General features: G+C 41.8%; 1 protein-coding gene across 1 annotated transcript in view; it reads left to right on the forward strand.

The window, feature by feature from the left end:
• Nucleotides 1-8,699: 8,699 nt before the first annotated feature.
• TMEM45A (transmembrane protein 45A) overlaps nt 8,700-25,100 on the forward strand; it is an 84,203-nt gene continuing 67,802 nt past the window's right edge. The window contains exon 1 of the mRNA XM_069472542.1: nt 8,700-9,019. The gene's annotated coding sequence lies outside the window, so the exon portion shown is untranslated. The remainder of the gene's footprint in view (nt 9,020-25,100) is intronic.

A 25,100-nucleotide genomic window follows, 5' to 3' on the forward strand; every position in this document is an offset into this window, starting at 1 on the left:
GGTAGAGACTAGAAGAATTTGGAGGAACAGGCAAGAAAAAAACCTAGATTTTCATGAATTTCATTATGGAAATTATGGAAATTTCATTATGGAAAATTCTGGCAAGGGATCAGAAGAAGAGAAGAGCTGTAGAGAAAGTCTGAATCTTATTAGAGATTACTTAAGTTTGTAGAAATAAGGATAGTAAAGTCCATTCTGATGAGGTCTCAGCTGGAAATGAGAAATAAGGTATTGAAAATTGGAGTAAGGGTCACCCTCATTACACAATTGCAAAGAACTTGGAAGAATTGTATCTGTGTCCTAAGACATTGTGGAATACAGAACTTAAGAGGGATGAACTAGAATATCTGGTGGAAGAAATATCAGGCTATTGTATGGTTAATTATAACTGTATACAGGGAGATGTGAGAGGAATAATATAACTTAAAGATGTAATTTATCATTAAAGGGAGAGCAGAGCCAGAAAATTTGGAAAATTTAAAGCCTGGTCATGTAAAGAGTGAAAAAGCATGTTCAGGAGAGAATACTAAGGGTGTGGTCAAGTGTCCATTTGTTAAAGAAATTAATATGGATAGAAAGAAGTCAAGTACTATTCATCAGGACAATGAGAAAAAGACCCTGAAGGTATTTAAGAGACTTTTTAGGCTGCCTCTCGCATGACAAGCCAGAGGTCTAGGAGAGCAGAACAGTTTTGGGAGATGGGCTGGAAGCACCTTCCACAAGCTCATTGTCCAGAGCTTCCTCAGGACTCTGCTTCCTAAATTCTAGTAAAGTGCCCCTTAGCCACCTTAGCCATGGCTCAAGCAGGCTCAGATGCTGATAGACCCACTGCTTCTGAAGGTACAAATGGTGACCCTTGGTGGTGTCCATGTGGTGTAATCATAACTCTGCAGGCATGAAGAATGCAATAGTCAATGGAGACATGGCATCCTCCACCTAGATTTCAGTAAATGTCCTGGATAGCCAAGGGAATAGAACCACTACAGAGACCCCCTATTAGGGCAATGCTGAATTGGAAATGTGGGGTCAGAGGTGCCATGGAGAGTCCCCATTAGGCCATGGGAGTGGGGCAAGCCCTGAGACCCCAGAACTGTAGGGCCAGCAGCATGCAACTCCAACCTGAGAGAGCCAAAGCATGGGCTGAGCCCAACAAAGCCATAGGGGTGGGAGGTTTTGGGGGCTCAACTTCTCTAGTGTGCCCAGGTTGTGGGATATGGAGTCAAAGGAGATCATTCTTCAGCTTTAATAGTTAATGTTGTTTCCCCTGTTGGGTTTTGGACATATGTGGGGCCAGTTACCCCTTTCTTCTTGCCTATTTCTGCCTTTTGGAATGGGAATGTCTAATACCTGACCCACCATTGTATTTTGGAAGTAAATAACTTGTTTTAATTTCATAGGCTAACAGCTAAAGGAATTTGCCTCAAGATAAATTGTACGTTGAGTCCTACCCATTACGTATCTGATGTAGATGAGACTCTGGACTTTGGACTTTTGAACTGATGCTGGGATGAGTTAAGATTTTAAGAACTATTGGGGTGAAATGAATGTATTTTGAATTGTGAGAACAGGAATTTTGAGGGCTAGAGGCAGAATGCTGTGGTTTGAATATATCCCCCAAAGCTAACTGCCATTGTAACAGCATTAAGAGGTGGGGCCTTTAAGAAGTGATTAGGTCATAAGGGCTTTGACCTCATAAACAGATTGATGCCTTTATTGCAGAGGTGGGTTGGTTATCCTGGCAGTGGGCTCTTGATAAAGGATTAAGTTTGGCCCCAATCTTGACTCCCTGTCTTGAGAACTTGCTTCTGCCTTTTACCTTCCACAATGGGATGATCCTCGCCAGATGTGGACACCATACTCTTGGATTTCCCAGCCTCTAGAACTGTGAGCCAAATCAATTTCCATTCTTTATAAATTACTCATTCTTTGGTATTCTGTTACAGCAGCAGAAAACAGACTAAGACAATGGGCTTTTGTTAACTGCCTTGAAAGCCTTGAAGAAGAGAATGATAGGTTCAGTTCAGCCATCTATAAACTCAGTCCAGGCTATGAAAACCAGAAGTCCTCAATGGCAGTGTTTAAGGAGATTCTGATTCCTTTTAGGGATCAGCAGATGGTGACAAACATCAAGCCTGAGATTTAATTGAAAACAGCAGAGCTGTAAAGGCGACTGAATAAAGTAGCCTTGATTTATATTCTCTGCTAAAGTTAGAGCTCTAAGAAGTGGGACTCACATCTGGAATGGAGATATTTGGGTGGATGTACCAGAGAATCTTGAGCTCCCAGATTTCCCTAAACCCACAAGGTTGGCAGAAGCAGTTGCCTCTCCTTTTCTGGAGGAGAGTCTTACTTTGCTTGGTAACCATGAAAGACTCCCAAGGTGGCTGCTTCATAGGGCAATGTTTACCCTTCTCGAGATTAGCTCATGGTATACCTCACTGCCTCTAAACCTATAGCTTAAGAGGAGAAATATAGTTCCTTCATCAAGATGAAATATCTTGCTTTCTAAAAGAATTGCAGGACCCAGCTAATATGAATCAGCAGGAACCAGGAGAACATATGTGAATATTGGAGTACATGGGGTCAAATACCCCAGATAGGGAGGAGTTTATGAACATAGTAGCACTCTCCTGTGACTCAGAATTTAACAACATGGAAAGAACACTTGGAGTCTGTATTAGTAGCCTGCTGGAATGACTTCTTGAAGCTTGGGCATGATCAGGATTTATAATAAAAGAGGTGAAAATGCCAGAACTGCCTTGGCGCAGAGTATTGAGGGAGGGATGAGAGGACTCAGGAAGGTGTTAATGTTAGAGTGGATTTATTATATGAGACTAGAGAAGTTATCCCTTGGTCATGTTGTCCAAGAGGATCCAGAGGACACTCCATTCATCACAGTAATAAAGAACTCACTAGTAAGGGGTAGGGTACTTGGTGTTTTGAACATTGGTGACCATCTGTTGTAGGCTAGTGTTGATGGTAGGAGATACTGCCATAGTACTGGGCTTCCTAAAAGCAATGATGAGATTTCAGAATAGGAGAGTGCAGGTGGGGACAAGGTGAACTTAATTATTGTAATGAGAAACAGGGTCAGAGTAGCAGCCATAGTTTCTGGACTGGCAGGGATCCGTGCTGATGGCTAATAGACCATGGTGTTCAGTCAAGAACTGTAAAGGTTCTGAGATTTTACCCTACACATAAGCTAAAATGTTAGTCGGCCACAGTGTCATAGATGATGACAAAGGTCATGAGACACTTGAGTCAGAGACAAAGGATGGTTTATTTTTCATAGTCATAGTCGTAGCCAGAGTATCATCAGCATTTGAACTGGTTTCCAGAACTCCGAATCCTACAGGATGCCATGATAAGGGCTAGTTGATGCCTGAACATGTAGTGGGTTCCCGAGCTTAGAAAACTCCAATATTTTATGATGATTACAAGCAAACCTTTCTAACCTCTGCCCTGGAAGGAGACATTATCTTTTTTATTAAAAATGCCTCATCCTCTGGAAGGAGACATTATCTTTATTTTCCAAAACTGTTTGGTCTACATTCTTGAGATGATAGTCTGAAACAAAGTCTATCAGTGCCTCTGTTGATAAGATGTGCAGAAACCTGAGACATCAGTGGAGAATTGTCTCCTAACAATATTCACTCCTTGTTTCTACACCACCTTCACTGGGGGCAAATTTTCCCAAGAGTATGCCACTCCATCAGTCAATCTGATTAATCAGACTGACAGGGGCCGGGATCAAATCTCTTTAATTTGTATCACACAGCATTTAATTAAGGCTACCATCAACAGGACTCCAAATAATGGGAGTCCTGTGATATTGACTTCAAACCCCTTTTCCTCCCTGCCCAGGTTCCTGGATTAAACCAGCTGAACAAATGTCATAAGCCATCAGAATCTACCTTTGAAAGCAAGTGGCTTTCACCTTAGGTTTCTGTGTTGACATTTCCACTTGGCCCAAGGCAATAACCTAGATTTAGCAGGGTGTATTAGTGGTTGTACAGACTCTGCTTTGGTCTGTAAGGAGAAAGTCTATTATCTATAACAACCCTGGCTAGTGAGTTGAGACGGAACACCTTTGAGGACCAAAGTAGTGCCATTGACGACATCATTTAAAGTAAGGTATAGATCTTGCACCATCTTTTCTAATTAGATGACTCTCATTGTAGGAAAAACTGCCAGATTGACGAACATAAGTAATAAGCTACCCTCTGGGAGGCTTCTCCAAGTAACCAAAGGTAGTCTCATTTTTTAAAGAGATCTCCTCAGTTGTCTGAGAGTTACAAGATCCACTAGTAGTGTTTATTCAAACACTAGCCAGTCTCTTATGACCACTCCTAAGATGTAACTCACTGTGTTTTGGGGGACGGTGGCAAGTTAATGCCTGGTTTCCACTCAAGAAGTACAATCTTGGGGATGCACATGGTTCTCCGAGACCAGGGTCATTGACAATTGTTGGGGGCGGCTCTTAGTGGAACGTATATCAGTGGAGGGTGGGGAAGGGATACAAATGACAGTACTTCCAATGTGGACTCTTGGCTGGTTGGTAAGTCTGAGGGTTCCCAGTTAAAGTTAGAATAATTCAAGTTAGTCCTTGTTTTTGGAAATACTGTCTGAAGGTAGCCAGTCCAATCTCTCCTGTTTGTCCATGCCACTAGCTGAGTGGCATTTGTTCACCCCACGAGGTGACTGAGAGTGGGAGTGAGAAAGACATTCACAGGTGTCAACAGGTATTTTGTGTGGGAAGCATCAGAGCTGGGGCTGTCCTTTGATGTTTCCAACAGACTCCTGGTAAGGTTAAGGAGAATGGCTACCAAACTGTGGATAGAGCTATCTGACAGGGGATGGCAGAACTACAGTTAGCTAAATTTAAGGTGCTTGTAACAGTTTGGGAGAGCGGCATCAAGATGTTTTCCTTGGGCAGACAGGTTCCAAGGGCAGTTCTGAAAGTCAAAGGATCATTAATGTCCCTCTCTCCTCCACATATCCCAGGGTCTAAGGTGTTCCCTCCTCAGTTGCCAGTGTTTTTGCTTTCCTTTTACTTCTACAGAATCAGCGTGTCCATTTTAATAGCTACAACCTCACCTTTCTTCCAATCATCCCCTATTCTCACCAAGCCCTTTTGTCCAGAGGGCCAAATGCCAGAGGGACAGCACATTTTAATAAAGTTTACAGAGTTCCCTTATGTCCCCTTCCTTGAGCCGGTACTGTGGGAGGACTCAGTGAGTAGGGTACTCAATGCTTAAGCGTTCATTACCCTTATGATCTAGGACCATGTCAATCCAACAAGAGATTGCAGGTGGTCAGGCTGCCACCTGGAGAGTGTACCAACATCGCTGGCCTAATATTGTGTCATTAAGAGAAAGAATGAAACATCATGCACAAGAATGGTCAGGGCAGAGTCCCAAATTTTCAAAAAACTTTGGTATAATCCTCCACCCCTTTCATCCAGAACATACCCAAGAAGTGGCTGAGAAGAAATGATCCCTTTCTGGGGAGAGCTACATTTAGTGACCAAACTACCTCACTAAATTGTGTGGACCCAAAGGAGGTGAGGGAGATAGGGTCAGAAATTTTTTTAAATTAAACTTTTTATTCTTTAATTATAGACGTGAATGCAGTTATAAGAAATAATACAGAGAAATCCTGTGCACTCATTACCCAGTTTCCCTCAATGGTAATATTCTGCTGAATTATAGTACAATAACCCAACAGTATTCCACAGATACAGTCAAGCTACAAAACATTTTCATTGCCACAAGGATTCCTCAAGTTGCCGTTTTATAGCTACATCCACTCTCCTTCCACCCCATCTTCTCCTTAACCCTTGGCAACCACTAATCTGTTCTCCATTTGTATAATTTTGTCATTTCACAAAGTACGTATGGAAAACATCCAGTCTTTCACATGAAACATAATGTTAGATGTAGGTTTTTTGTAGGTGTTCTTTATCAAAGTGTGGAAATTCCCCTATATTCCTATTTTTATCAGCATTTTTATGGCACTAAATTTTGTCAAGTGTTTGTTCTACATCAGTTGAGATGTTGATGTGTTTTTCTTCATTAGAGTGTTTTTATCATGGATTACACTGATTGATTTTTGAATATTGAACAAGCCTTGAATCCCTGGGAAAAAAACCCACTTGGTCATGGTATGTAATTATTCTTATACATTGCTGAATTCTGTTTGCTAATACTTTGTTAAGGATTTTTGCATCTTCACCTTGTTATAGCCTGGAAATTGTGGAAGTCTAGGGTTCTCTCTTTTTTGGTGTAAGTGTGAGTGTGAGTGGGGCCAGTTCGGATGGAGTAGAGCCATTACTGTCTAGAATTTTTTTTTTAATCTTTCTAGGCTGCCCTTTTTCTTTATCCTTGAAAGAGGAGGCTGTGTTGAGACTTCCTTTTTTTTTTTTTTTTTTTGTCTGTGCCTATTAGCATTTTTTGGTTATTGGCTTCTTTAGCTCCGAGACTGAGACAATAAAACAAAGAAAACCTAGGGAACTCAGCATCATGTTATTCCTTGAGTTCCTAGATTTCTTGCTGGTCTGCTTTCTTCTCTCAACTTTTCAGAGTCTTTTTGTGTTAGTTAATATGTAAAGTCCAGGATTTTTAGTTGTGCCTAGCAGGAGAAATGGAAAACTTTTGTCTACTCCATCTTCCTGCAAGCAGAAGGAATCTCTTTTTTTGGTAGATTTTCCAATAGTCAATAATACCAGATGCCTGTTGATAGTAATGTGTGTGTAAGGTTGCTCAATATCTTGACTATCAGCCCACTGTTGAATAGCTTCTGTGATTAAAAGTGCACCACTGTGATATTACAAATCAATCAGAAAACTGAACACATTAATACAGATTACTTTTCAAGAGCCACATTCAAAGGATGCTCCTTTTTGGGTTACCTTGACTACGAGAGGGATCAGAGTTTTGTGATTCCATTCATGTAGTCCTACTTTACTTATTGAACAGGCCCCTGAATTTTTCCAGGGGCTCGTGGAGTTAGGAGAACATTGCAGTTAAGTCCATGGAAACTGAGTTGTCTGAATACTCAAATGTGGCAGAGAGACTCTAATATGGCTCCCTGTGATCTCCACCTCCTGGCTTTTAGGAACTGTGGGTGGCCACTGGGAGTGTGAGAGCAGACTCTAGTCTAGGAGCTAAGGGCAGCCTCTAGCTGACTTTTAGAAAGAAACTGAGGGCCCAGTCCTATAGCTGCAAAGAAATGAATTCTGCCAATGACCTGAGAAAGTGTGGATGCAGATTCTTCTCCAGTAGAGATTGCAGATGAGAACACAGCCTGGGTGATACCTTGTGAGACCCTGAGCAGAGGATCCAGTTAAGCCATACCTGGACTTCTGACCTTCAGAAACTGTGCGATAATATTATGTGTGTTGATTCAGTCACTAAGTTTGTGGCAATCTGTTGCAAAGCAATACATAATGAATGCACCAACAAACATCATCTTTGTAGTGAAAGCTTTGGACATCAGAAGGTAAAGGCACTCACAGTAAATTCTGACCCTCACAGTGGTGGCAAATGGCAGGTGAGTTTATGTGCCCATGATGGAGTACTACGCACATATGTTTGGAGACATCTGTGGCATGCTGGGATAGGCTCTGGGTCTTGATATCCTCATCTGAAAATGGAGATAATTATAACATGTACTTTATAAAATGGTTGTCAGAATTAAATATGATAGTGTAGGTAAAAGCTGTTTAGTACAGGGCCTGGCACCTTCCATGGTGTGTAACCCAGTGAGTGTGGTTCTTGCCACTTTAATAAATTTCAGTGAGGTCATGTTTCTTAAAACATGCACAACTTACAATGCCAATTGATTTGCAGATCTCTTCTTCCCTCCTCCCCCTCCAACCAATTAATCAGCCAACCACTTACCCTTCAACCATTTTTTCTAGGATCAAAGCATTGTTTAGTATAGCCCTTTCTCAATTCTCACAGAACAAAGCAATATTTATTTTCCTATAACCACCATCACTCAACAAAAAATGCAAACCAACTAAATCTGCCAAACCATTCCTGTACCCACTCCTGGGCTTCTTCGCAGAAACCACATTTTTGGCTAATAAGGACGTCAATGAAGGGTTCATTATAAGGGTTCATTAAAGTTTTCCCTCCAACAAAAGCATACTGTCCCCAAGGAGCAAGCACTTGAACCTTATTATAATATTTACTCCCAGGAGAAAGTGGGGAGAGAGCAGCTCCAGGGCGTGGCCTGAACGCCCTCTGGGGGCGTGGGCAGTCCAGAGCCCCAGCCTCTTCCACTCGGAAATGCAGGGGGCTTAAGCGAACGCCGGGCGCGCCTTAATTTCAGCCCCCAAACGGATAGGAATGATCCTATTAAAACGAACCAGCCTAAACTGCCTAAACGGAGGGAAATCATAGGGGCCTGGGCAGGGGCAAGACCTGGGTGTCCAGCAACCCTCCTCTCGGCCCCGTCCCCTCCCGGGCCCGCCGCCGCCGCCGCCGACTGCCACATCAGCGACGGCGCCGCACTTCCATGTTCCTTTCGAGGGTGCAGCGAGCTGGCCCGGCGGGTGGGGGCGGGCTCGAAGTCCGCAGGAGTGGCGGGCCGCCTGGCCAATCGGTGGCAAGCGAGAAGCCGCGGCCACCAATGAGCTGTGGCTTCTGCCAGCCGCGGCAGGCAAGGCTCGTGCCTGGCGGGGGGAACCAGATGAAGCACATCTGGACAGCTGTGCTAAGAAACTGTGCGGCCCCTTCGCGGGCCCGACGTCCGCTGGGCACGTCCTCCACGTCCTCTCCTGCTAGCCATTTATTTATTCACTTTCCCAAAGAAGCAACCAGGGACCCAAGTTTAAAACTTTTTTTCCCCTCTAATGAGAGACGGGGCCAGATCCCATCCAACACACAGTTTAATTTTCATGGGGCTCTGGGATCACAAGAACAGAAAGAGCAACAACAAAAGCCCAGCCGCTGTTTGATTTTAAACTGGCAAAGTGGGGAAAATAAAGTGTTGAGTAAACAGATCAAGTTGGGTAAGTTTTGGATACGTGCTGGATATCTCTCTTGCTGTGATCTCTATCCTGTGTCTTTTTGCTGTTCTCATCAGCCTTCTTTTCATCAAGGGGAGAAAAATGTCACTTGCTGCCACAAACTGGACCTTCGGCTTCCTTCTCTTGTTCTTTGCTGACATCTTAATTTCATTTAATTTTTTGGTTTGCTATTAAAAATTTTTTTTGGCATGCTATTTTAAAATTTTCTGGGAACAGAAATTTACTTGGTATCCTGTTGTAAGCCTCCCCTAACTCCGAAGTTGACTTTACCGATAAATTTATTTTTCTATTTTCTTTTTTTGAAAACACTGTGTACATTTGTAAAGCCAAAATCTTTACCCATCCCCCATTCCCTGACTATTTTGATGGAAGACTGAGGAAATTATCTGGCTTATTCAGAATTGACACAACTTTTGCCTCTGTTACTAGTATGTTTAATATGAAGTATTTAAAACCTGAATGATGCAGGTAATTGCTGGAATTTTCACTTAAACTTGGATGTAGTTGTAATCCAAATATATGTCTTTTCTATATTCCCTTATCCATAGTGGGAGACCCAAATTCCTTTATGATTGTTAAAAAAAACCCACATTAAACATATGACAGACAACACTGTGTATCTATAACCTTACAATTGTATATTAAATCCATAATTCTTTTTTTTACACCCTCCTGTCTCTCCTCCCTAAATCCGTAATTCTATCAAAATAATATTGAGTGATTGTTATATGTACATGCTTGCAGATAGTTCTGGTGTATATTTCATGATTTAGAAATAGAATGATGAAAAATACTGAGCCAAGTGAGTGGCCCAGAGGCCCATTTCATCTGGAACACCTATAATTCCCTCTATTTAAGCAATGTTTTGGATTTGAGACTTTCATCATATGTTATTTACTGTCATGGGAAATCTGGCCAGAATTCTTCTCTAATTTCTGGTTCAGAAAGCAGAGGTGGGAATTGGGTGCGATAATTTTAAGTTGCAGAGTGTGTTTTTGATTCAGAGAAGTCATGCACACAAGTGGGTGGAATAGCTGAAGTGGTTTTCAGGGATGCAGGGTTAGAAGGAACGGTGTTGCAGAGTAGCAATATAAAGAGCCAGCTGGATGGCTCAGTTCACAACCCCACGGTGTGACCTTGGGCAAGTTCCTCAGCCCATCTGTGCCTCAGTTTCCTTCTCTGTAACGTGGAGAGTTTCCTCCTCTGTAACTCAGTCTCCTCCTATGTAATGTGCTAATAATAATAGAACCTACTGTAGGGCTGTCTTGAGGACTAAGTGAGTTAACATATGTGAAACACTTAGAATAGTTTTGGCACACAACAAGTCTTTGGTATTGTACTCTTCATTGCCCTCCTTCCTAGCTTGCCCTGCAGAACCTCCGCTTCCCCAGCTTCCATTCTGGCCTCTGTTTTAGCAACCGGTATTTACTGAGTGCTGACCGCTTGCTAGCCAGGTGCTGTGTGAGGATATAAAGGAAGAGAGTCTTGAATGGGGAGTGTGGTAGAATCGATCAAATGTCTTAGAAAGATCTAGAAGGTTCTTGGAGTGCAGGGGTTGGAAAAAGACCATCTGATTAGAGCTTGGCTTCACGGAAGGGTTAACATTTCTGTGAAAGGATTTTACCAAACAGTTTTGGTTTGGGGATGGGAGGGAAAGATGGGATTGTAGAACAGCAGCAGCATTTTAGGAAGAAGGGGAAGCAGAGGCAAAGGCACTGTGGCTGGAAAGTGTGGCACTATCCTGGGGACTCTGGGACATTGGGATAATCTGTGGGGAGTTAGTGGGAGGAAAGGTTGGAAGGGTGGAGAAGTAGGAGGGGATTGCATGAGTCACCTGATGGGGAAGGAGAGGCTTGGGAAGTGGATCCCGTGGGGGGACGGCGAGCTGAACTGGCAGCAGTTACACAGTAGAGGTGTTTCTGGAATGATCCATCTCTGGAGTCCAGTCTCCCCTCTTGCCTAGCATACCCTTCCCATCTGCTCCACTGCTTGGCAGACAGGGCTGGGCAGTGTCTGGGCCCTGTGTTTTGGACTCAGTTCTCTGGTGGTTGTCTTGGACCTCTGCTTAAGTGGTCTGGTGCTCTGGGGTGTTACCCAGACGTCTTTTGGTTAACAGGCCACGCCCTAAAGTCTTTGACACGGATATGACTGTTACCCCCAAACCCTACCCCACACACTGGGTGCAGAGTAGCTCTTTCTCATCCTGCTGATAGAATCAGCTATTCCAATTTTAATACATATAACTTTATAATTTACAATTGTTGAAGTAGTTAAGACTGGTAATATGCACCTAAGTGGAGGGTCAGTTTGGAGTTCTCTTGCTTTCTCTTTCTTGAGGGTATTATTCTGTGGCAGGGAGCTATGCTCCGACACTGCTGTTGACCACCTGTGTGACCTCAGGCAAGACATTAAGCCCAAATGGCCCTCCGTGCCATCATCTGTGAAATGATCTCTAAGGTCCTTTTTCCCTTAGATGATCATTCATTTTCTCCCCTCATCCCTGGAACAATCTGTTACTCACAGATGGCTGTTTCCTACATCTCTTACTAATGTTTTCTGAACACGTAATATAAGGCAGACATTATTCTGAGTGCTTTACATGTTTTAGTGCATGCCATCCTCAGCAACCATGTGAGAGTTGGTACCTATTTGTGTCCTGTTTTTATATTAATATTTGAGGAGACAGAGGCACAGGCAGGTTACAAAACTTGCGCAAGATTCCATAGTGAACAAATGGCAGGTGCAGACCTAGACAGTTTAATTCCAGAGCCCAACCCTTAACCACCAGCCTTAACCACCTCTTTAGGGGTAATAAACCTAAGACTGCTCTTCTTGTTTGTGGTGGTGGTAGTCAGCCTAGCTCACAGCAACCTCAAACTCCTGGGTTCAAGCGATTCTCCTGCCTCAGCCTCCTGAGTAGCTGGGACTACAGGTGCCTGCTACCATGCCTGGCTAATTTTTTCTATTTTTAACAGAGACGGGTCTTGCTCTTGCTCAGGCTGTTCTTGAATACCTGACCTCAAGCAATCCTGCCACCTCGGCCTCCCAGGCTGCTAGGATTACAGGCCTGAGCCACTGTGCCTGGCCCAGAACATCAACATAAATCTTGTCTATGGGGTGTAGTCCATGTGGACATAGGAGCCATTTACTTATTTTATGGATCTCATTGCAGGCAAGCACTCTGTGTTTTCCATTTGTTTGAACAAAACCCACCTGGTCTTCTAGTAGACACTCAATAATTGTCAGTTGATGACTGTCTCTTGGAAAAAGGAACTTGTGACCACAGTATTTTTATTTTTTAAAAATAGAAAAACTATGAAATGTCCCAAGACTTGTGGAAAAAGGGGGCAGATGCCAGGTATAAACAATCTACTCCTGCTTCTTGGGCGTTCTGGTTTCTCATCTTATTTCTGGAGATGCTGTGGTTTGGGGATAAGGACTTTTCACGGTGAAGGTTGATGTAGGGCTATTTTAAGTGTACAGTTAATAATTACACCCAGTCTAGATTTGACATTTTTTTGGAAATCCATTCCTTAAATTTTTTAAGTATTGAATCAACTTTAAAATATTGAGTCTGGGCACAGTGGCTCATGCCTGTAATACTAATACTTTGGGAGGCTAAAGAAGGAGGATCACTTGAGACCAGGAGTTGGAAACCAGCCTGAGCAACATAGCCCTAGACCCTGTCTCTACAAAAAAAAAAAAAAATTAGCCAGGTGTGGTGATGCACACCTGTAGTTCCACCTACTTGGGAGGCTGAGGCAGGAGGATCGCTTGAGCCCAGGAGTTTGAGGCTACAGTGAGCTATGATGACACCACTGCATTCTAGCCTGGACAATAGATCCTGAATCAAAAAAAAAATGTATTATTTGAAAAATATTTTAATTTGCTCTTTATTTCATTACCTTAATGTAGTCACTCTTTTCAATGTAGCCTAGTGACTAAGCACACAGGCTTTGGAGTCAGACCATGAGAGTCTGAATCCCAGATCTGACTCTTACTAGTGTGACTTTGAGCAAGTTACTCTTTCTAGGAGATTTTATTGGCTATAAAATGGGGACACTAATAGACATTACACAAGAAAATCCATGTAAAGCATTTAGCATATTGTTTGGCTCTTAGTAAAGCCTGTTCATTTTGTTATTGTGGTAAAATAGATATAAAATTTACCATTTTAACAATTTTTAAGTATATGTTCAATGGCATTAAGTACATTTACATTGTTGTGCAAATATCACCACCATCCGTCCCCAGAACCTTTTCATCTTCCCAAGCTGAAACTCCTTACCCATTAAACAATAACTCTCCATATGCTACCCGCTCTGCCTCTGGCAACCATCAGTCTACTTTCTGTCTTTATAAATTTGACTATTCTAATACCTCACGTAAGTGGAATTATGTATTTGTTCTTTTATGTTTGGGCTTATTTCATTTAGCAAAATATATTCAAGGTTCATCCATGTTGTAGCATGTGTCAGAATTTCCTTCCTTTTTAAGGCTGAATAATAATCCATTGCATGTATGTACTACCTTTGGTTTATCCATTCATTTGTTGTTAGAATGATTTAAGTTGTTTTCATCTGTGATGGCTAATTTTATGTGTCAATTTGGCTAGGCCACACATAGTACCCAGATATTTGGCTAAACATTATTCTACATGTTTCTGTGGAAGTACTTTTTATGTGAGGTTAACATTTAAATCAGTAGACTTTGATATGCCTTTCATAATGTGGGTGGGCCAACCTCCATTTGGTTGAAGGCCTCAATAAGAAAAGACCAACTTACTTCCACTGAAGAAGAGAGAATTCTGCTTCCACACTGCCTTTGGACTTGAGACTACAACATCAAGTCTTCCGTGGGCCTCCAGCCTGCCAACCTACCCTGTAGATTTAATCTCTCTCTCTATATATGCATATCCTATTGGTCCTGTTTCTCTGGGGAACTGTGGCTACTGACAAATACAACATCTTTTAGCTATTGTGAGTAATGCTGCTATGAATACTGGTGTACAAATATCTGTTCAAGTCCATGCTTTCAATTCTTTTGAGTATATACCCAGAAGTGGAATTGCTGGATTATATGGTAATTTTTTGAGGAACTGCTCTACTGTTTTCCACAGCAGCTACAATGTTTTATTGTACATTCCCACCAGCAATTCACAAAGGTCCCAATTTTTTCACATCCTCACCAACACTTGTAATTTTCTACTTTTTGTTTTTAATTTTTAATGATAGACATCCTAATGGGTGTGAAGTGGTATGTTATTATGGCTTTAATTTGTGTTTCCCTAATGATTGGTGATGTTGAGCATCATTTCATGTGCTTATTGACTATTTGTAAATCTTTTGCCCATTTTAAAATTAGATTTTTTTTTGTTGTTGTTGTATTGTAGGAGTTCCTCAAATATTCTGGGTATTAACTCCTTATTAAGGTATATGATTTGCAAATATTTTCTTCCATTTTTGGGGTTACTTTTTCACCTTGTTTGTAGTGTCTTTTGATGCATAAAAGTTTTAAATTTTGTTGTAGGCTAACTTATTTACTTTTCTTTTGTTGCTCATACTTTTGGTGTCTAATCCAATGTTCTAAAGCTTTTCTCATATGTTTTCTGCTGAAAATTTTATAGTTTTAGCTCATTTGTCTTTGATTTATTTTGAGTTAACTTTTGTAAATGGCATAAGGCAAGAATCCAACTCTATTCTTTTGCATATGGATATTTAAACAATTGATTAGTAATTTTTATCTACCCTTATAATGTTCATCTTTATATGGACACCACTGGCATAGATATAGCCATGGTATAAAAATGTTGATTAATTCTTGACATTTTTCTTTTTTTTATTTCAGAATATTATGGGGGCATAAATTTCTATCACATGGATTGCTTTTGTACACTTTGAGTCAATGAGTCAAAGTTCTAAGTGTGTCTATCACCCAGACTGTGTGCATTGTGCCTATTAGATGTGAATTTACTCAGCCCTGAAATTTTCCTAATTGTATCTAAAATATTGATTTTTTTCCCACAGAATACTCAAAATTTCTGTTCTTTATAGCTTTTAATATTTCCTGTGGCGAAAGGCATTGGCTGCTAATAACTATCTTTTTTTTTTTTTTTTGAAAGCATCTTTATGTTTTGGGGATATTTAGAATAAAAAAAATGTTGAAAAAATTGAAACAGAGTCAAAAGTAATGGTTTCCCCTTTATTCACTTGCTTTTCTTCCCATTCTACTGTTCTCCTTGGAAGGTTACCTTTGTAAATAGTATATTATATTCTGGATCCTTCCAGATCTTCTCCAAGAGTCCATTCACAAATACAGATTTAATTATAAATATAAATATAAAATATAAATATAATTTAAAAATATAAATGGGACCCTATTATATACATTGTTCTGCCTTTGCTTTTTAAAAAAATCTCAACAATATATAATATACATATCTCAACCTGTCAGTTGTGACATACAATTTAAGTGGGCATATTTTGTCATGGAGGACAGACAGTGGCACTCAAATGAAAGAATGTTCTTTTTCTAGAGAAGTCCAAGTCACATAGAGTAACAGCGGACCACGCAAAGCCTGTTGAAAAGGTGTGTTTGCATTGTTCCCTCTCTCTGGACTGTTGGCTTTTCTGTGAGCATCTGACTGACTGTTTCCAGTCTCCTCTGACTTTCAAAGCTCCCTCCAAGGACTCTGACATTCAGCTGTCTCAGTGAAACCTTGGAAGACAGTGAGTCCTTTCCCCCTTACCCCACCACCACTTCTGACCAGCTGTGCCCCTCTGGTGCCCTCAGCAATGCTGATGTAGAAAAGGTTCAGAGGCAAATGCCTCTTTCTTCCTTGCTGTCCTGAGCAAGGGGTGCTCTCCTCTGTGGCTTAGTTTATTTCTCCCTCAAGAAAAATAGGAAAAAAAAAAGTGACCAGCAAGAACCAGGTGGCACCCTCCATGGCAAGGAGGGGGGGGGGTAGGCCTGCATTTTTCTCTGTGGTGCCTGAAATTCTATAGGTTTTAAAACAAATATACCTTATTTTATTGAATTCTTTTCAGTAGATGAAAAAATTGGTTTTCATAAAAGTAATATGGTATGCTCAAGGAAATTTATGTTTAGAAAGGTAGATTGTGTTCCTTGTCTAGCAAGTAAGGAGTGTGAAATTTTCTCTAATTTTAGTTGACTTTTCATTAAACATCCCTCATGCCTCCAAAAGATAGCACACTGTCCTTTAGAATTCCATAGTTTCATCCCATGGTACTTCACCTCTATGCAGTGGAATAATTTGTGGACAAATGCCCATGCTTGTCCTGTCCCCGAGATTCTCTTTGAGAGGGTGTGGAGTGAGCCCAGGGCATCTGGTGGTTGGCCTGGTTTGAGAACCACTGGTCCAGTGGGAGGAGTTTCCCAGCCAAAGGTCAGAATCCTCAGATAGGCTGGTGCCCTTCCTTCCCAACGCTTAGAACTAGCCTCAGGCAGTCTTAGTTGGACGAAAGCTCTACCTAAGGTCCTAATTAAAAAGCAAATAAATTGGATGGTAACTCCTTCCTGGGATGTTTATAGAGGTTACCTTTTTATCCTGCTGTCTCATTCCCATGAAAACTTATTTCTCTAACTAAGCTAAAAGGTGGACCCTTTCTTATCAAGTTATGCAGAACTCCCATTAACTTCACCTTTTTCAGAGCCAAAGTTCCCTCAGTTCTGTAGTTATTTTCTGGCAGTAACTTAGGTGTTTAGGGTGCATCTGAATTCCCTCTTAATAACCTGAAAATATAATTCATCCATTTTCTGACTTGAGTCAACAACTAGGGTTGTCAAATAGACCTGGTTCCTTGTGTATGGAGACAGTGTCTGTCTCTGGCCCAGAGTCTACCACCAATTACATTTTCAGTAAAAAGCATTACATTTAATTTATCTTAAATTTAATAGAAGAAAAAAAAAACCAAAGTGAAATGTAAGGAATTTTTGACCTTCACATATATTTTTCTTTAAAACGAGATGTATTATTTAATAGTTCCTAAAAGATTCCTCGAAAGTTAAAGCAATAGATTGAAATATCAAATATTGGGATTATTACCTACTCTGATTAAATTCAGAAGACATCTCTCATATCCAAATAAACCTACATTTTAAATTACTGTTCTCACTAAAAAAAGAATTAAGTTTCATTTTTCACTTTGATATGTCTAGATATGTATCTTTTGTTTGGTTTTTTAAACATCTGTTCTCTTGATATGACCTTTCAGCTTGAAGACCCAAATATTTGTTCAGTTCAGGGATTTTTTTCTCCAATTATTTAATTCTTTCTTCCTCTCTCCCTACAAACCAGGTTTCATTCAGATTAATGAGTATGGCAAACTGTTAAAGGCAGAATAAAAAAAAAATAGAGACATGTCTGGTGGTAAGGAGTACCTTTAGGACAGCTTTGGGAATCCTTATATTTAATAAATAATAAAATTTAATAATATTAAAAATGTTAGTGAGGAAGAAAAAAATTATATAAAATGTTCATACCAAAATCATATCATAGCTGAACTTTGGGGATAAAGGCCAGAGGAAGACAGAGTGAAGAGGGAGAAAGAAAAGCTGTGTTGAGGGAGAATGGGGGGAAATTGGGTCAGAGTCCTTCCAGGCATCTTACCTTTGGGTTTTTTTTTTTTTTTTTTTTTTTTGAGACAAGGTCTCACTTTGTTGCCCAGGCTGAAGTATAGTGGCATGATCATAGCTCGCTGTAACCTAAAACTCCTGGGCTTAAGAGATCCTCCTACCTCAGCCTCCCTAGTAGCTGGGACTACAGGCACATGCCACTATGCCCAGCTAATTTTTCTATTTTTTTTATAGAGAGGGGGTCTCACTCTGTTGCCCAGGCTAGTCTCAAACTCCTGGCCTTGAGAGATCCTCCCAAAGTGCTGGGATTATAGGAGTGAGCTGCTGCACCTGGTCCTAGGCATCCTTTTAAGTATGGACTAAGGAGAACTGGCCCCCAGCTTCTCCATCCCTGGTGTTGCTCTTCCTCCTTCTGTGCTGGCCTCAGTTTGTGTGCATTCCGGGCATACAGATGCACTGCTGAAGAGCAGGGTGACCTTGTTTTCTCCTTACTGCTCGTATGCCTTCTTGGGCTGGTTGTTTCCAGTGGGGGAGCAGACAAATGAATCAATACCTCATCCACCTGGGGCAGGTTTGGGAGCCTCTCTATGGACATTAAGCTTCATTTTCCTCATCAAGAAAATCGGACCTTTCCATTCCTACTTGTAAGTATCACTGCAGGAGAATTAATGAAGTAATGTCTGTGATGGGGCTTTGTCAAATGTAATGTACCTCGCAGAGGTTAGAGATTATGTGACCACAATCATGCCATGAAGCTTTTTCTTCACAGAAAGATGCATGAACAGCTAATGGCTGAGTGACTATTTATCAGGTGTCAGCCTCTTCTCAGAGTTCTTCTCATTTTACCCTCATGGACAACTTATTGGGTAGTGGCTATTATTATTTCCATTTTATTGATGAGGTAACTGAGGCCCAGAGAGGTTAAGTACCTCATCCAGGGTCACACAGTGCTGAAATCGGGATTTATACACCGGGTAGCTTTACAGCAGCGTCTGAACTCTTAACATTTATGCCATCTGTAGCGTTCTCCTCAGGAATGAAACAAGTGTTGCTGGCTGCCACTTTACAGAGAGTTGGTGCGTACGCAGATGCAGTGCAGGTCAGCAGAGGCAGGGGTGTCACTGGGTGCTCCAGCCTCCTTATTCTGACCTTACAGCTTCTCTTACTGTGCTTTGTGATCCTGCGGGAGTGAAACACTACGTCTTGTCTGTGCCTGATCCACCTCATTCAAGCATCCATCACCCCTTGCCTGAATTACTGCAATGGTGTCTAGAGTTATCTGTAGTAAAGGACCAGGATTTTTTTCCCCAGTCCATTGCAGCCTTATATTTTTGCAAAAAAATAAAAATAAAAATCCTGCTTGGATGTTGCCATGATGTTAAATTACTTGAAAATGTGTAAAAGCTTCCAAGCTTTCCCTCTCCATTTCTGTCCTTGCAGATGATAACAAATTGCAGAGGGACATTGGTCCACAGATCATGGTTTAGGGGGTGCTGCCCCAGGACCTCCTTTCGCTCTTTCCCCTGATAAATCATGCACCACAAGGCAGCCTGAACAATTTTTGAAAAATACAAATAAAAGTCACATGACTTCCCTGCTTAAACCCTCCAATGGCTTCCCATCGCATTTAAAATAAAATCCGGATATTTGCTAACAGCCCAAAAGACCCTAGGTCATCTGGCCCTGCCTACATCCACCCACTTCCGTCTCCTCCCTTGCTCGCGGCTTCCCTCGGTGGAAATGAAACGCAATCAGCAATGAAATCACGTGACGATTTGGGATGTGAGATATGCCTAGTTTTATCCCTTCATCTACTAGATCGAGCATGGATAAGTGCCTTCATCACTTTCTCTCTCGCAGCGAGAGCCTTTCCACTAGTGCTAGAATGAGCAAGATGACCAAAACCAAGTCCCGCAAGAGCTCCGTGGGCAACTCTGCTTGTGCGGTGAAGCCTGTTGCCCCCCTGACGAGCTCAGCCCGAAGGTGCCTGTATTCTGCCCCCGTCTCATACCTCCTTTTTAGGCTGTTTGCTTCCTTCCCCAGAAAATGTGTCTGCTGTGAGCCTAGATGGTTGAGGGGTGATTCCAAATGCTCCTGAGATTGGGGGATTAAAGGTTGGCAGCGTGTTGTCACCATCGCTGAGGATTTGTTGGTATGGAGCGTGGCTACCATTGCTGTGTTAATTATTTAATGAACTGAGGGGGAAACATACATCCTGCCAAAACAATTTCCTGGCTGGTTTGGCTTTGGCCTTTGGTGACTGCTGCCCAGAGAGCCTCTTGTACGGAGGCAGTGGGGATTCTCTCGCTCTCATCCCCGCGCACTGCTGAGGCCGTGAATGAGAAGGAAGTAGCTATATCAATATCCTTCATTCAGCCATGGAGAGCCGTGGTTTCTAGGAAGCTGACCTCTGTACTCTCCTTGTCCTTAACTTACCCCCCTCCTTGACTTTTTAATCTATTGCCTATTTCAATGATTTTTGGACTTTCTGAAGAGGATTTTATTGTCTTTTGTTAATTGTCATGGCAATGGCAGCAGTAAATAACAAGAAATTTATATTTAATAGATCTGGGGGCCAGGTATTGTGGCTTACACCTGTAATCCCAGCAATTTGGGAGGCTAAGGTGGGATGATCACTTGAGGCAAGGAGTTTAAGACCAGCCTGGGCAACATGGCAAGACCTAGTCTGTACAAAAAATAAAAAAATTAGCCAAGTGTGGTGGTGTGTGTCCCTAGTCCCAGCTACTAGGGAAGCTGAGGCAGGAGGATTGCCCAGGACTTCAAGGCTGCAGTGAGTTATGATCAAGCTACTGTACTCCAGGTTGGGTGACAGAGCAAGACAAAACCCTGCCTCTTAAAAAAAAAAGATAGATATGGGAATGTGATGTAGTAACATGCATTTTTGTCAAGCATCCTAGGTAATTCCAAGGTGAGTGGTTCAAGGACCTTACTTTGAACAACGTCGGTTTAAAGTGGCATCTTTTCTGTGTAATATTGATATTGGGTACAAAGTAAACTGAGGATTTCACAAGGCCAGATTTATCCTTTTGCCTGAAGCCACCAAAAAGATCAGATAAAATATATGAGACAATGGTTTTTGAAACACTGGCCATCAGTGTCTCTAATTTCTTAGAGAAAAGGAGATGCTGCAGCTTCCTGCCTGGAGAGAGTTTCCAGGCTGAGACGCCGGGAGGGGAACTCGGGTGGAATTTGGATTCCCTGAGTTGAGGAGATGGTGTGAAGAGCCTGGAGGAATCCCAGGTGGTTAGATTTCATAGTACAGAGTACCAGAAATGAGAAAGTTGCCCAGAGAAAGAGGACCCTAGTTAGCTGCAGTGGGCCCCTTGAGGGTTCAGCCTCCTATTGATCAGCATGTGTGTGTGAGGAAACTACTGGAGACGGGGGCTGGGCTTGTGGGGAGTAGAGAACAGAGCCCAGTGATCACAGAGGGCTGAGAATATTGCCTGTTCCTTCCAGCAAGACTGCAAAACCCACAATTCACAGGGAATTGCGTAGAACAGTCAGGAAGGTCTTGCCTCAGTAGTAGCGAATAATTAGCCCTAGACTGGGCACTGCTCCAAATGTGCCTAACAAATCATAAAAAAGCAATTCCCGAAAGTGTTAAACTGCATCTAGGTCACTTAACCTCATCCCAGAACAGAGCTGAGAAATATTTACAGGAATAAAAAATAACCAGTGCCCAAGAAGGTCTCTGGCACTCAAAATAGTAAATCGGTTCTGTTTAAGATGGAAATACACTCTCCCTGGCTGTCCTGGAGGACATTTTTATGCCAAGGCCTTCAGGGTAACATTTTATACATAACAAGCCAGAAACTGCCAAACCATGGTCTGTGTTGATATTTATCTTGGCTTCTGAGACAGCAGCTCCTCTTTGATGTCTGTTATTGTTTTTAAAAATATTTTTCCTGTGTTTGATACCCCCAACCTCCCCACTGGGTTGTGGCAAGGTGAATTCAGCTAAGATATTGGCCAAGTACATTGTGTCTCCTAAGGGATTAGAGCTAGGAGTAGGGGGTAATGGGGGTGGGCGGGTAAGGTGGGACTAATTTTCTGAGGCCAATGGATGACTCAGATTCAAAGGCATTAGAGAGTAGTAAGGGCCAAACCAGGCAGGCCGAGATCTCTGACCGGTCTAAGGGGGCTGGCTAAGCCAAGGCCCAGAACCAGAAGCCTTCGAAACCCAACAAGAATGTAAGGGAGTGAAGTGAACAAGTCCTGTCAGTGCTGTAGTTAAGGCTGAAGAGTCAGGGCTTGTCCATACCAGAAGTTGGAGGCCCGGTCAGAGGGGGGTATGCCAGAATCACGCTTGGGCTTACTGCTCTGGAGGTCCATAACTGAGCTCCTCCACACTTTGAATCTGGGCTGTGTATTCTCTCTCTGAGATTTGAACAGTTTTACATTTGGTTGCCAGGGCTGTTTCTCTGATCCTGCCCCACCCCCACCACCCAAATCCAACCTGACACGCCGTCTTCTGGGCGTTTCTATTAATAGTTAGACACTTGGCTGCCAGAACTGACACGTTTTCTTCTTAACACCTTGGAATTCCTTCCCCACTCTGCCGGACCAGAAATGTGGCTTTTCTTCATACAACTTATAAATCTCTTGGCTTCTGGAAAACAATCAGTTTCTTGAAATATTGTAGCCCAGATTAACTTGTAGGAAAGCTCCTACTTAAAGATGTCAATGACATCACTGCCATTATTTGACAGAAATTTTACTTCTTTGGGATATGGGATGGGGACTGATGGGTCAGTCTTTGGGAAAATTGGAAGTCAGTTTGCCTTTTAAAGGAGGGGAATCTCCAAATCACTTTTTCACCTAGAAACAAGGTTTTGGATCAGTGGTCTTGGAACACTTTACTTCCATTCCCACTGGTGACTGTATTGTGGACTGAGTAACTACAACTGGGATACAGGGATGCAGGGATATAGGATGGATGTTAGTCAGCATTCTTGTGGTCACCAAGGTGGTCTTCATGGCCAGAACAATTCACTTACAATATTAATAATCAAAACAACAACACTAGATAGTAGATGGAGTAAGTTTATCACTTTAGTTTCCTTCAAATTAGCATGGGTTAGAAGGTTCTGTTCCTCTTTGTGTTTTCCAATGGGAGAGAGATATACAGGAGGCATTGAGAGAGCATCGGAGGGGGCTTCGAGATGGTTGACTAGAGGTGCCCAGCACTCACCTCCTCTGCAGAGAAGGACCAAAACAGCGGTGAGTAGATAATCACAACCTGAATAGAGTATCCAAGAGACACCACTGGAATTCAGCAGGACAGTGACAGGAAGCCTCTGAGGCATGGAAGGAGAGACAAGACACTTGCTTGTCTGGTGTCATTAATTGCAGGGTACTAAGGGCCAGGTTTCTGTAAGCTGGGTGGAGGTGGAGGCCACTGACAGTGAGTACAACGCCCGGGGGAAGCATGTGAGTGGGAGGAAGAAAAGAGATTTCTTTGGAGCTGTTGCAAGGTTGATACTAGCGAAATATACTTGTCTTCCTCTAGCGTTAAGCAGCGTCTGCTAGGATTGTTAGCTTTTCAGTACTCATGATCCTTGGGGGACTTGGGCAAAAGTAAAAGTGTGGTAAGTTTCATACTGTGTTTTCTTACTAGTTGATTTTGACATGCATAGGGGTGTGTGTGTGTGTGTGTGTGTAAAACTGACTGTAAGGTGTCAAGTTTCAGCCTACTGGTTTTTTTAATCCAGAATTTTTTCAGCATTACCTAAGAAACAAAGACCCAATTTTGGCTGCTTCTTTCTTATCCTTTCTGCCACAATTCTAAGGTGCTTGATCTACTGAGACCAAGGACGATGAATGACTCAGAAGGAAGAATTGGACTGAAACAGCCAAAGAGTAGTTTACCCATTTCTGAAGTAACCTTTGATATGATAATGTGGAACAACATTACAAGAACTTTTGGTTCATACAGACCTAATTTAAATCCTGACTCTATTGTGTATTTGTGACATTGTGCAAGTAACTTATTGTGGGTTGTAGCTGATTGAGGCAAAGCCAAGCCTAGCCTAATTCTAATGATTCTGTGGAAATTTCATTTCATTTTGTGTTAGAATCTAGCATTGTGGTTGGATAGGCAGAGTAGATGTTGAAGGTATGTGTCCTAAAAGCTTTACTTGATTTCTGTAGCATTTTCCCCCTCTGGGAACTTCAGAAATATGGAAACTAAAGCATGAGGCCTGCCATTGACTCTTTCTATTCATTCTTTCCATCCATCCATCCATCCATCTGTTCATCCATCCATCCATCCATCCACTTATTCATCCATCACTTAGATACTAAACCACTCACTATATACAACGTACAGTTCTAAGAGCTAGGGCGTAAGCAGTGAAGAAAAATAGAAAAAAAAATTCCTGCATTTATGGAGCTTTCATTCTAGTGAAAGGAGGAAGTGCAATAAACAAAATAAGTCAGTAAAGTATGTAGTATATTAAAAGAAGATATAGGGAAAAATGAAGCAGGAAAAGGGGGTGGGGTATTGAGGCAGTTTTAATAGGTGATGAGAGAAAGTCTCATTGAGAATGAGCTCCCCTGAAGTGTTCTGAACACAAGTGGCAGACAGTGTCTTCTTGTTACCACCAACCAGCAGTGCCTGTTGCCCCCTTGTCCTCCCTCATGTTTATTCACTGAGGCCTCAGCATTTTTGGCTCGTGAAAACAGTAAATTTTGAGAGGCACAGAATACGACCTTAGGGTTTTCCTTTAGGACTGTGTTAATATGCTAGTAGATGCCAGATGAAGGATATATTGGTGGGCTCCCACTTTGCTGCCCCTACTGGGTTCGGGAGAGTGATACCTTCTGCTCTATTAGCTGTGTGGCCTTACACATTGGGCTTCTACCTCCAGAGCTTTTTTGCATAACATTTCTAGCCCTGCCCTGCACAGCCCACAGGGACCTCTGCCTGTTCTTTATACTATTCCATCAAATGAATTTACTGCATTTAACTAATAAAAATAAACAAATATAAGTAAAAATGATTGGAGATTTAAAGACCTTTTTTTTAAGTGTTCTGTGTCCATACATATTTACTATATTGTAAATGAAAATTGAAAAATTTAAATTATAAAATCCCAATTTATACATTTATTTGTGGCATAAAAATTCATTGTATACTGGGCACTGGTATTTTATATCCAAAATATTTCTGGAAAAATCCTTTATTTCAAGCATGCTTTGCCTTTATTTTACAATATTGCCTTTTAATTCATCTCCCTCCATTTATTTATATGTCCCTAAAATTTATCTTCCCCATATCATTTAGAGTAATTTATCTTCAGTGCACATAGAGATCATGTTGATTCTGCTGACGCACGAGGATGGTATAGTTTTCCACCGGTTTATGTCCTCTGCTATTTCCTTCCTCTGTGTTTCATAGTTCCCCCTGTAGAGGTCTTTTACCTCCTTAGTTAAATATATTCCTAGG

The sequence above is a fragment of the Eulemur rufifrons genome, chromosome 7, assembly GCF_041146395.1.
Source record: "Eulemur rufifrons isolate Redbay chromosome 7, OSU_ERuf_1, whole genome shotgun sequence".
NCBI lineage: Eukaryota > Metazoa > Chordata > Mammalia > Primates > Lemuridae > Eulemur > Eulemur rufifrons.